We start from the raw sequence: 14,066 nt of genomic DNA on the forward strand, positions 1-14,066 counted from the left end.
GATGAAACGTATCCGATGCAACCCTTAAACCTTACACCCTGTGCGGATTGTCAATGCACATATTGTTCGGCCTACTGCTACGAAAAACACAAAATTGAAACATGGCACCCCAAGGCATGTAAATCTGTAAGCAGTTGTGACATTAACAAGAAATGTCCAAAATGCCTTTGCAATTACAACCTTAAAGCCCTAAACCTCATGTGTGGGGAATTATACATTGCCCAATCTGTAAAGGGCCTTTGAAAAAGAGAGATGCTGAAGTGGTTAAAGAAGTGCCACACGAGTGTTATATTCAGCCCTTGGCTGAAGATAAACATTCAGAGAAATATACTGCTCAAAAAAATTAAGGGAACACTTAAACAACACAATGTAACTCCAAGTCAATCACACTTCTGCGAAATCAAACTGTCCACTTAGGAAGCAACACTGATAGACAATACATTTCAAATGCTGTTGTGCAAATGGAATAGACAACAGGTGGAAATTATAGGCAATTAGCAAGACACCCCCAATAAAGGAGTGGTTCTGCAGGTGGGGACCACAGACCACTTCTCAGTTCCCATGCTTCCTGGCTGATGTTTTGGTCAATTTTGAATGCTGGCGGTGCTTTCACTCTAGCGGTAGCATGAGACGGAGTCTACAACTCACACAAGTGGCTCAGGTAGTGCAGCTCATCCAGGATGGCACATCAATGCGAGCTGTGGCAAGAAGGTTTGCTGTGTCTGTCAGCGTAGTGTCCAGAGCATGGAGGCGCTACCAGGAGACAGGCCAGTACATCAGGAGACGTGGAGGAGGCCGTAGGAGGGCAACAACCCAGCAGCAGGACCGCTACCTCTGCCTTTGTGCAAGGAGGACTGGAGGAGCACCTGCACAGCGCATCATCGGGGGCAAACTACCTGCCCTCCATGACACCTACAACACCGATGTCACAGGAAGGCCAAAAAGATCATCAAGGACATCAACCACCCGAGCCACTGCCTGTTCACACCTCTACCATCCAGAAGGTGAGGTCAGTACAGGTGCATCAAAGCTGTGACCAAGAGACTGAAAAACAGCTTCTATCTCAAGGCCATCAGACTGCTAAACAGCAATCACTAACTCAGAGAGGCTGCTGCCTACATTGAGACCCAATCACTGGCCACTTTAATAAATGGATCACTAGTCACTTTATACAATGCCACTCTATATAATGTCACTTTAATAATGTTTACACAAGCATTTCGCTACACTCGCATTAACATATGCTAACCATGTCTATGTGACAAATACAATTTGATTTGATTTGAGTCTCATAGGAAAGGATCTGAATACTTACGTAAATAAGGTATCCGTTTTTATTTTTTTATAAATACGCAAAAAAATCAAAAAACCTGTTGTCGCTTTGTAATTATGAGGTATTGTGTGTAGATTGATACATTTTTTATTTCATTAATCAATTTTAGAAAATGGTTGTAACGTAACAACATGTGGAAAAAGTCAAGGGGTCTGAATGCTTTTTCCAAATGCACTAATAAATATTCGCAACCGCCCGACTATATGTGATGAAGTGAAAATCTGGTTTGCGTACCTGTTACGACAATTATGTTCTCAATGTTATCTTCAATTAAAATACTCAGTCTGCCACCCAGAATGTGTGAGATTCTGGTTGAATGAAACAGACGGAGGCCCAGCTTACAAGAATCAGAAGTGTTTATTCACGAGTGCTCGCTCCAGTCCATTGTACAGAGACATCGATTATATACCACTCCTTATTTACGCACACACATACACACAAACATTAAGGCCCCAGATCTCTTAACACTGTAGATCATTACCCAGCCAACAGTTTCATTCCTCTGAGATTAGGGAAACCTTGAGGGGGACTCCCTCTCATATCTTAAACACTCAGAGTTCAAGCTAGGGCAGGTCAACCACAGTTTAACAGTTCTTGGTGTTTACTTAAACACACAGGCACACATTCTTCAGACAGAAATACTCCTCAGTTTCATCAGCTGTCTGGGTGGCTGGTCTCAGACTTTTTCCACCACTGCTGAAAGGGCTATAAACATATTTAGATAGGATTCTGCAAGTCATCATGGCTACAGAAAAGTATGGCCAAAAGATGGGCTGACACCAACAAACTCCACTAAAACAATGGGCGTAATGGAAACAGGTTGTCTTTGTCCCTTTTCCCGCATGGTGTTCCCTCTGGTTTCTGTTATGTGTTTTCCCTCTCTTTCTTTCCCTGTAACACTCTCTCTCTCTCTCTCTCTCTCTCTCTCTCTCTCTTACAGAACCTGTTTCTGCTGTGAGACTGGTGGCCAACAACTTTTGGAATTCAAAAGTGCTGTCAGTCTGTTTTGCTCTTTCTCTGGCTCCTCCCTCTTTTACCGCTGACTGAATGGCAACTCAGAAGTCACAGCCAGTACTGGTATTCAGCTTAGTGATGGGAACAGTACTCTCACCATAGTCAATGTGACTCGATACAACGATGGGCCTTTTAGCTGTGATGCTTTCAACGCCGTCAGTACTGGAACAACTGAGCCTCTACATCTCAATATCAGCTGTGAGTATGACATGTAACGCCCACACTAACTCTACTTGATGAATTCACATATTTTGGCTGCAGTCCACATGTCAAGCTTTGACTCTTTACAGTGATTTGGGAGTGACATTACAATCAAATGGCCAATGATGTATGATTTATCATGATCAATTGATTTTCTTCTAAACACATTGGCTCCCTGAATATCCCTTCATGCGTCTGGTTCCTCTCTACCACCAGGCCCCATTGGGTATCTACTACATTTCCATAGTAGATACACTATATATCCAAAAGAATGTGGACACCCATTCAAATTAGTGGATTTGGCTATGTTAGCCTCACCAATTGCTGACAGGTGTTTAAAATCGAGCACACAGCCATGCAATTTCCATAGACAAACATTACTGAAGAGCTCACTGACTTTCAACGTGGCATCATCATAGGATGCCACCTTTCCAACAAAGTCAGTTGGTTAAATGTCTGTCCTGCTAGAGCTGCCCAGGTCAACTGTAAGGGCTGTTATTGTGAAGTAGAAACATATCGGAGCAACAACAGCTCAGTCGCATAGTGGTAAGCCACAAAAACTCACAGAACGGGACCGCCGAGTGCAGAAGCGCGTAGCGGCAAAAAAATTGTCTCTCCTCTTCAGCATGACAATATCTCTGTGCACAATGGCAGGTCCACACAGAAAATGGTTTGTCAAGATCGACATGGAAGAACTTGACTGGCCTGCACAGAGCCCTGACCTCAACCTCATTAAACATCTTAGGGATGAATTGGAATGCCGACTGCAAGCTAGGCCTAATCACCCAGCATCAGTGCCCGACTTCACTAATGCTCTTGTGGCTGAATGGAAACAAGTCCCCGCAGCAATGATCCAACATCTAGTGGAAAGCATTCCCAGATGAGTGGAGGCTGTTATAGCAGCAAAGAGGGGACCAATTCCATATTAACGCCCATGATTTTGGAATGAGATGTTTGACAAGCCGTTGTCCACATACTTTTGGTCATGTAGTGTACCAACACTATCTGTTGAGTCATGATAGTAATGCATATCTCCATACACAGATGGTCCAGACGGTGTGTACTTCACGGTCTTCAACAACAGAACCATGAGATACAGCAACGTCACCAGACAGATCACCATCAGCAGTGGGTCAGTGTCATTTTATGTACGTAGTGTCATGGTCCAGGGCAATTTTTGCCAGTCCAGTCTGGTCCAGTAACGGTGGGGTTGTGCCCATAGGCGACGTTGTTGCCGGTGATGTCTGGTGAGGACCTGCCCTACAACAGGCCTACAAGCCCCCAGTCCAGCCTCTCTCAGCCTAATGAGGACAGTCTGAGCACTAATGGAGAGATTGTGCATTCCTGGTGGAACTCGGGCAGTTGTTGTTGCCGTCCTGTACCTGTCCCGCAGGTGTGATGTGCGGATGTACCAATCCTGTGCAGGTGTTGTTACACGTGGTCTGCCACTGTGAGGACAATCAACTGTCTATCCTGTCTCCCTGTACCACTGTCTTAGGCGTCTCACAGTACGGACATTGCAATTTATTGCCCTGGCCACATCTGCGGTCCTCAGGCCTCCTTGCAGCATGCCTAAGACACGTTCACGCAGATGAGCAGGGACCCTGGAGATCTTTCTTTTGGTATTTTTCAGAGTCAGTAGAAAGGCCTCTTTAGTGTTCTAAGTTTTCAGAACTGTGACCTTAATTGCCTACCGGCTGTAAGCTGTTAGTGTCTTAACGACCGTTCCACAAGTGCATGTTCATTAATTGGTACATTGAACAAGCATGGGAAACAGTGTTTAAACCCTTTACAATGAAGATCTGTGAAGTTATTTGGATTTCTACTAATTGTCTTTGAAAGACAGGGTCCTGAAAAAGAGACGTCGATGTCCGTTACATGGTTGGATTTCTTTTTGTTGTCTGTGATTTCCTGTAGACCCTGCCACATACAGTTGACGTCGGATGTTTACATACACTTAGGTTGGAGTCATTAAAACTCGTTTTTCAACCACTCCACAAATGTCTTGTTAACAAACTATAGTTTGGCAAGTCGGTTAGGACATCTACTTCGTGCATGACACAAGCAATTCACAGTATCACAATTCCAGTGGGTCAGAAGTTTACGTACACTAAGTTGACTGTGCCTTTAAACAGTTTGGAAAATTCCAGAAAATGATGACATTGGCTTTAGAAGCTTCTGACAGGCTAATTGACATTATTTGAGTCAATTGAAGGTGTACCTTTCAACGCCTACCTTCAAACTCAGTGCCTCTTTGCTTGACATCATGTGAAAATCAAGAGAAATCAGCCAAGACCTCAGAAAAAGAATTGTAGACCTCCACAAGTCTGGTTCTTCATTGGGAGCAATTTCCAAACGCCTGAAGGTACCCTGTTCATCTGAACAAACAGTAGTATGCAAGTATAAACACCTTGGGACCACGCAGCTGTCATACTGCTCAGGAAGGAGACGCGTTCTGTCTGCTAAAGATCAACGTACTTTGGTGCGAAAAGTGCAAATCAATCCCAGAACAACAACAAAGGACCTTGTGAAGATGCTGGAGGAAACAGGTACAAAAGCATCTATATCCACAGTAAAACGAGTCCTATATTGACATAACCTGAAAGGCCGCTCAGCAAGGAAGAAGTCACTGCTCCAAAACCACCAATAAAAAGCAAGACTACGGTTTGCAACTGCACATGGAGACAAAGATCGTACTTTTTGGAGAAATGTCCTCTGGTCTGATGAAACAAAAATAGAACGGTTTGGCCATAATGACTGTAATATTCATATGTGTAAACATACTGAATTATAATTGGATGCATTTTACCGCCGTATCATACTGTGCTATGATTGGTTAAGACAACCCAGATGGTTAGGTCATGGTCAGTTGATCATGGTTGGAGATAGGTGAACATGCCAGTTGTAGCTAGCAATAAAGAGCTACGTTAAGAAATATCCTGTAGTACTGCGTTTTATTATTTTGTACAAAGCGTACAAAACAAGACAATGACCATCTTTATGTTTGGAGGAAAAAGTGGGATGCTTGCAAGCCGAAGAACACCAACCCAACCATGAAGCACGGGGGTGGCAGCATCATGTTGTGGGGGTGCTTTGCCCCAGGAGGGACTGGTGCACTTCACAAAATAGATGACATCATGAGGTTGGAAAATTATGTGTATATATTGAAGCAACATCTCAAGACATCAGTCAGGAAGTTAAAGCTTGGTCGCAAATGGGTCTTCTAAAATGTATTATGACCCCAAGCATACTTCCAAAGTTGTGGCAAAATGGCTTAAGGACAACAAAGGCAAGGTATTTGAGTGGCCATCACAAAGCCCTGACCTCAATCCTGTAGAAAATGTGTGGGCATAACTGAAAAAGTGTGTGCAAGCAAGGAGGCCTACAAACCTGAGTATATCAAGCATTCTTGTTGGAATATGACTCTGATTTGAATATAAAGTTCTTAATTGTTTTGATAAAGTTGTTTTAAGCAAACTATTATTTTAAATAAATCTGAATGTTCAATAATGGTACACAGTGCATTCATTCAACATATTCTACAGTATATGGAAGGGAAAGGTATGTGCTGATTTAACAGAACAATATTAACACATCACTAATACTCCTTATTGTTTCAAACCCTTAAATATAAAGCAGTGTTCTATACGCCCTTGACCCTGTTCAGTGTTTACATATGTCAACATGTTGGTGACATTCATAAGGAATGACTCTTCACAACAGCACTGCATGTGAGCTGAATCTGCTGGGGGTAGGACCACTATACCATTATTCCTTTGAATGTCATTTACCTGTCAGGAACACAAAGATGGTCACCAAGTTATGGATGTTTTTAGCTTTACAGACAAACAAAAACTCATTACATAGTATTCTTGGAAGCAACTATTAAATACCTTAAAATTATAACTTTTGCTCTAATGATTATCCACAGAATTACAATAATTATATGTGGTAGGTCTCTTGTTCTTGGTCCTCATGCCCAGTAGTAATACCCAGACACCCGATACTACTACTCCTAAATATAGTCTACGTTTGGTTAGATAGTGAGATATACAGTGAGCTCCAAAAGTATTGGGACAGTGACACATATGTTGTTGTTTTGGCTCTGTACTCCAGAACATTTCCATATAGGGTACATCATTTAGAAACTACAGCACTTTTTGTAAATAGTCCTCCCCCCCCCCCCCCCCCCATTTTAGGGGACCAAAGGTATTGGGACAAATTCACCTATGAGTATTAAATATAGTCAAAAGTTGAGTATTTGGTCCCATATTCCTAGCATGCAATGATTACATCAATCGTGTGACTCTACAAACTTGTTGGATGCATTTGCTGTTTGTTTTGGTTGTGTTTTCGATTATTTTGTGGCCAATAGAAAATACCCCCATAGTCATTGTATCATTTAAAATCCAAAGTGCGGTAGTACAGAGCCAAAACAACAAAACATTTGTCACTGTCCCAATACTTTTAGAGTTCACTGTATCCAGTTTAAAGAGCATAATCAAAGTTTACACTGTGAGTCCTTCATTTGCTGTGGTGCCATAGTCAGTGCGTCACAGTTTGTCACACTTTGTGTGTAAAGGTGACCTTGTGTGTGTCGAGGTGTGTTACTCTCTTTCAGGTGGGTTGTGGGTTCTAGTCCCAGATACAATTCAACACATCTATTGTGTTTGACAGCTGTGATGTATTACAGTGGCTTGCGAAAGTGTTCACCCCCTTGGCATTTTTCCAATTTTGTTGCCTTACAACCTGGAATTAAACTAGATTTTTTTGGGGTGTTTGTATCATTTGATTTACACAACATCCCTACCACTTTGAAGATTCTTTCTTGTGAAACAAACAAGAAATAAGACAAAAAAATGAAAACTTGAGCGTGCATAACTATTCGCCCCCCCCCCCCCCCCAAAGTCAATACTTTGTGGAGCCACCTTTTGCAGCAATTACAGCTGTAAGTCTCTTGGGGTATGTCTCTATAAGCTTGGCTTATAGATTGGATTGAGGTCTGGGCTTTGACTAGGCCATTCCAAGACATTTAAATGTTTCCCCTTAAACCACTCAAGTGTTGCTTTAGCAGTATGCTTAGGGTCATTGTCCTGCTGGAAGGTGAACCTCCGTCCCAGTCTCAAATCTCTGGAAGACTGAAACAGGTTTCCCTCAAGAATTTCCCTGTATTTAGCGTCATCCATCGTTCCTTCAATTTTGACCAGTTTCCCAGTCCCTGCCGATGAAAAACATCCCTAGCTGTGGGGATGTTTTTGGAGATTTCGGGGTGATGAGAGGTGTTGAGTTTGTGCCAGACATAGCGTTTTCCTTGATGTCCAAAAAGCTCAATTTTAGTCTTGTCTGACAAGAGTATGGTGCTTGCCTACCATGGTGCTTGCCTACGGAGCTGTGAGGGGAACGGCACCTCCATACCTTCAGGCTCTGATCAGTCCCTACACCCAAAGAAGGGCACTGCATTCATGCACCTCTGGCCTGCTCGCCTCCCTACCTCTGCGGAAGCACAGTTCCCGCTCAGCCCAGTCAAAACTGTTCGCTGCTCTGGCACACCAATGGTGGAACAAGCTCCCTCACAACACCAGGACAGCGGAGTCAATCACCACCTTCCGGAGACACCTGAAACCCCACCTCTTTAAGGAATACCTGGGATAGGATTAAGCAATGCTTCTAACCCTTCCCCCCACCCTCCCCCCCAAAAAAAGATATAGATGTACTATTGTAAAGTGGTTGTTCCACTGGATATCATAAGGTGAATGCACCAATTTGTATGTCGCTCTGGATAAGAGCGTCTGCTAAATGACGTAAATGTAAATGTTCTATGTGTTTGAGGAGTCTCCCACATGCCTTTTGACGAACAACAAAGTGTTAGATTTTTTTTTCTTTAAGCAATGGCTTTTTTCTGGCCACTCTTCCATTAAGCCCAGCTCTGTGGAGTGTACGGCTTAAAGTGGACAGATACTCCAATCTCCGCTGTGGAGCTTTGCAGCTTCTTCGGGGATATCTTCGGTCTCTTTGTTGCCTCTCTGATTAATGCCCTCCTTGCCTGGTCCGTGAGTCTTGGTAGGTGGCCCTCTGTTCTCAGGTTTTTTGTGGTGCCATATTCTTTCCATTTTTAATAATGATTTAATGGTGCTCCGTGGGATGTTCAAAGATTCTGATATTTTTTTATAACCCAACCCTGATCTGTACTTCTCCACAACTTTGTCCCTGACCTGTTTGGAGAGCTCTTTGGTCTTCATGGTGCCGCTTGCTTAGTGGTGTACCTTGCTTAGTGGTGCTGCAGACTCTGGGGCCTTTCAGATTAGGTTTATATACAGTTGAAGTCAAAAGTTTACATACACCTTAGCCAAATACATTTAAACTCAGTTTTTCACTATTCCTGACATTTAATCCTAGGAACAATTCCCTGTTGTAACGCCCTGGCCATAGAGAGGGGTTTTTGTTCTTTATTTTGGTTAGGCCAGGGTGTTACATTGGGTGGGCGTTCTATGTTCCTTTTTCTATGTTTTTGTATTTCTTTGTTTTGGGCCGTGTGTGGCTCCCAATCAGGCACAGCTGAAGGTCGTTGTTGCTGATTGGGAGTCACACATAAGGAGCATGTTTTTCCTTTGGGTTTTGTGGGTAATTGTTTCTGTTAGTGTTTGCACCTGACAGGCCTGTTTGGCTGTCAGTTTTCTTGTTTTGCTTGTATAGTGTTCTTTCTTTATTAAATATTCAATGATGAACACTAACTCCGCTGCACCTTAGTCTACTCTATCTCACGACAGCCCTTACACCTGTCTTAGGTCAGTTAGGATCACAACTTTATTTTAAGATTGTGAAATGTCAGAATAATAGTAGAGAGAAGGATTTATTTCAGCTTTTATTTCTTTCATCACATTCCCAGTGGGTCAGAAGTTTACATACACTCAATTAGTATTTGGTAGCATTGCCTTTAAATTGTTTAACTTGGGTCAAACGTTTTGGGTAGACTTCCACAAGCATCCCACAATAAGTTTGGTTAATTTTGGCCCATTCCTCCTGACAGAGCTGGTGTAACTGAATCAGGTTTGTAGGCCTCCTTGCTTGCACATAATTTTCCTACCTCATGTCATTTATTTTGTGAAATGCACCAGTCCCTACTGCAGCAAAGCACCCCCACAACATGATGCTGCCACCCCCGTGCTTCACAGTTGGAATGGTATTCTTCGGCTTGCAAGCCTCCTCCTTTTTCCTCCAAACATAAAGATGGTCATTATGGCCAAACAGTTCTATTTTTGTTTCATCAGACCAGAGGACATTTCTCCAAAAAGTACAATCTTTGTCCCCATGTGCAGTTGCAAACCGTAGTCTGGCTTTTTATTGGCAGTTTTGGAACAGTGACTTCTTCCTTGATGAGCGGCCTTTCAGGTTATGTCGATACAGGACTCGTTTTACTGTGGATATAGATACTTTTGTGCCTGTTTCCTCCAGTATCTTCACAAGGTCCTTTGCTGTTGTTCTGGGATTAATTTGCACTTTTCGTACCAAAGTACGTTCATCTCTAGGAGACAGAATGCGTCTCCTTCCTGAGCGGTATGACGGATGCGTGTTCGCAGCCGTCATACCGCTCATGGTGTTTATACTTGCGTACCATTGTTTGTACAGATGAATGTGGTACCTTCAAGTGTTTGGAAATTGCTCCCAAGGATGAACCAGACTTGTGGAGGTCTGCAATTGTTTTGGCTGATTTCTCTTGATATTCACATGATGTCAAGCAACGAGGCACAGAGTTTGAAGGTAGGCCTTGAAATACATCCACAGGTACACCGCCAATTGACTCAAATTATGTCAATTAGACTGTCAGAAGCTTCTAAAGCCAATGACATAATTTTCTGGATTTTTCAAAGCTGTTTAGAGGCACAGTCAACTTAATGTATGGAAACTTCTGACCCACTGGAATTGTGATACAGTGAATTATAAGTTAAATAATCTGTCTGTAAACAATTGCTGGAAAATTACTTTTGTCATGCACAAAGTAGATGTCCTAACCAACTTGCCAAAACTATAGTTTGTTAACAAGAAAATTGTAGACTGATGGAAACACGAGTTTTAATGACTCCAACCTAAGTGTATGTAAACTTCCGACTGCAACTGTATACTGTGATTATGTGACAGATCATCTGACACTTAAATAAAGTTCACCTGTGTGCAATCTAACTAATTATGTGACTTCTGAAGGTAATTGGTTGCACCTGATCTTATTTAGGGGCTTCGTAGCAAAGGGGGTGCATACATAAGCAACACCACCTTTCCGTTTTAAATTTTTAATTTTTTTTAACAAGTAATTTTTTAAATTTAATTTCACCAATTTGGACTATTTTGTGAATGTCCATTATATAAAGTCAGAATTAAAATCCATTTAAATTACAGGTTGTAATGCAACAAAATAGGAAAAACACCAAAAAGGATGAATCATTTTGCAAGGCACTGTAATGTACATTTACATCAAAACCCCAAGCCAATATTGAAGCCCAGAGATTAGTATTGAAATTACTCTGAAATTAGATGGTATTTTTTTTTAATACATTTTACCATTTGGTGAATTTCCAACTTCCTTGTATCGCAACCCTCTTCATCTCTCCAGACCTGGATGGTTACAGTATTTATGTCTGACCTAAGAAGAGTTATTTACTGCTGGACCGTGTAGATACAGTAAACAGTGACTAGAGTGATGTGTGTGGACCTGTGTAACCTGTGGTTAGTGGGTTTGTATAATAAACGGTAAACAGAGTGACAGATGGATTCATGTCTCTATTAAATCCCAGTCAATATCACTGAGTGTGAAGCAGTCCATGACCAAACATGCAGTAATAAAAAGGCTGCAACCAGCTTTGATGTAGATGGCATACAGTATACACTCTTAGACAAAAGGGTTCCAAACGGGTTCTTTACTAAGGGATATGTTTCTGCCAATAACCATTTTCATCTGAAGAACCCTTTTTGGAAGACGAGGATTCTTTGTAAGGCAAAGGGTTCTACTGAAAACCTTTTCACCATCCTTCTAAGAAAGGGTTCTTTGATGATTCTTTGGAATTCAAGAAGGGTTCCAGAAGAAAAAGCTTTTTTATAATATTTTTTTATTTCTATTAAATAGTGAAATAAGACTTGAAATGTCTATATTTTTAAAACTTTTATGAGTGCAATATTTAAAGTTAATTTCAAATCGTTTTTTTTATGTTGTTTTGTGTCTTCTCACTTTTGTTTATTGTTTATTTAACTTGATTTGGCTATGTAAACATGTTTCCCATGTGTCACGACTTCCGCCGAAGTCAGTCCCTCTCCTTGTTCGGGCAGTGTTCGGCGGTCGACGTCAACGGCTTACTAGTCCCCACCAATCTATGTTTCCCTGTTCGTTTTGTTTTGTCTTAATTTTACACAACTGTTTATGATTCCCTGATTATGTTCATTATTTAACCCTCTGGCTTTCCTGTTTGTCTTGTCCGTGATTGTTCATGTTTTGTGGTTGTTGGAGGTGTTTCTCCCAACCCTCTTATTTTGCTGTGGGAGAAGTTTTATTGTGGTTTTTGAGTAAACACGTTTGTTTGCACTCGTCCCTGTGTCCTGCGCCTGACTCCGATACTTCTCCTAAAGAAAGCATTACGCCATGCCAATAAAGCCCATTTGAATTGAATTGAATAGTGCCTGAGTATTACTGTTTACCTATAAATGAATATCTATATCTATATGGAAATAGTACCTATATGGGAATATTTGTACATGTATAGTATTTATTTGTACATGTACAGTACAGTACAGTGCATTGAGAAAGTATTCAGACCCCTTGACTTTTTACACATTTTGTTACGTTACAGCCCTATTCAAAAATGTATTTAAAAAAAATCCCCCTCAATCTACACAAAATACCCCATAATGACAAAGACATTTACATACAGTAAGTATGCAGACCCTTTACTCAGTACTTTGTTGAAGCACCTTTTGCAGTGATTTCAGCCTTGATTCTTCTTGGGTATGACACTACAAGCTTGGCACACCTGTACTTGGGGAGTTTCTACCGCTCTTCTCTGCAGATCCTATGAAGTTCTGTCAGGTTGGATGGGAGCATCGCTGCACAGCCATTTTCAGGTCTCTCCAGAGATGTTCGATCGGGTTCAAGTCTGGGCTCTGGCTGGGCCACTCAAGAACATTCAGAGACTTGTCCCAAAGTCACTCCTGTGTTTTCTTCGCTGTGTACTAAGGGTCATTGACTTGTTGGAAGGTAAACTGTCGCCCCAGTCGGAGGCCCCTGGAGCAGGTTTTCATCAAGGATCTCTCTGTACTTTGCTCCATTCATCTTTACCTTGATCCTTACTAGTCTCCCAGTTCTTGCCGCTGAAAAAGATCCCCGCAGCATGATGTTACCACCACCATGCATCACAGTAAGGATGGTGCCAGGTTTCCTCCAGACATGACACTTGGCATTCAGGCCAAAGAGTTCAATCTTGGTTTCATCAGACCAGAGAATCTTGTATCTTATGGTCTGAGACATTTTAGGTGCCTTTTGCAAAGGTTCTACCAATCTACACAGAGGAACTCTGGAGCTCTGACAGAGTGACCATCGGGTTCTTGGTCACCTCACTGACCAAGGCCCTTCTTCCCCGATTGCCTGGGAAGAGTCTTGATGGTTCGCCAGGCATAATGGGACCCATGTCGTCCAAAACATTGATTCAAGTTTGTCAACAATCATCTGGATGCATCTGGATGATCATCAAGACTTTTGGAAGAATGTTCTATGTATACCTTTTTGGACGAGATGGGTCCCATTATGCCTGGCGAAAACCAAACACTGCATTCCACAGTAAGAACCTCATACCAATGGTCAAGCATGATAGCGGTAGTGTGATGGTTTGGAGATGCTTTGGTGCCTCAGGATCTGGACGACTTGCCTTAACAGAGGGAATCATGAATTCTGCTCTGTATCAGAGAATTCTACAGGAGAATATCAGGGCATCTGGCTGTGAGCTGAAGCTGAAGAGCAGCTGGGTCATGTAGCAAGACAACGATGCAGAACACAATTTTATGTTTTGAAATGGCCTAGTCAAAGTCCAGACATAATCCCAATTGAGATGCTGTGGCAGGACTTGAAACGAGCAGTTCATGCTTGAAAACCCCAAAAGGTCTCTGAGTTAAAGCAGTTCTGCATGGAAGAGTGGGCCAAAATTCCTCCACAACGAGGTGAGAGACTGATCAACAACTACAGGAAGTGTTTGGTTGGAGTCATTGCAGATAAAGGTGGCACAACCATTTATTGAGTGTAAAGGGGCAATTACATTTTCACACAGGGGAATTGGGTGCTGCATATCTTTTTAAATTAAAGAAATAAAATAAGTATCAATTTATTTTGTTATTTGTAAACTCAGGTTCCCTTTTTCTAAAATTGGGTTTCGGTTGAAGATCTGATAACATTCAATGTCAAAACTATGCAAAAATATAGAAAGTCAGAAAGACGGCAAATACTTTTTCACGGCACTGTAAGTGTTTTCTTGACAGGTTCAATGTG

The sequence above is a fragment of the Salmo trutta genome, chromosome 37, assembly GCF_901001165.1.
Source record: "Salmo trutta chromosome 37, fSalTru1.1, whole genome shotgun sequence".
In the NCBI taxonomy this organism is placed as follows: domain Eukaryota; kingdom Metazoa; phylum Chordata; class Actinopteri; order Salmoniformes; family Salmonidae; genus Salmo; species Salmo trutta.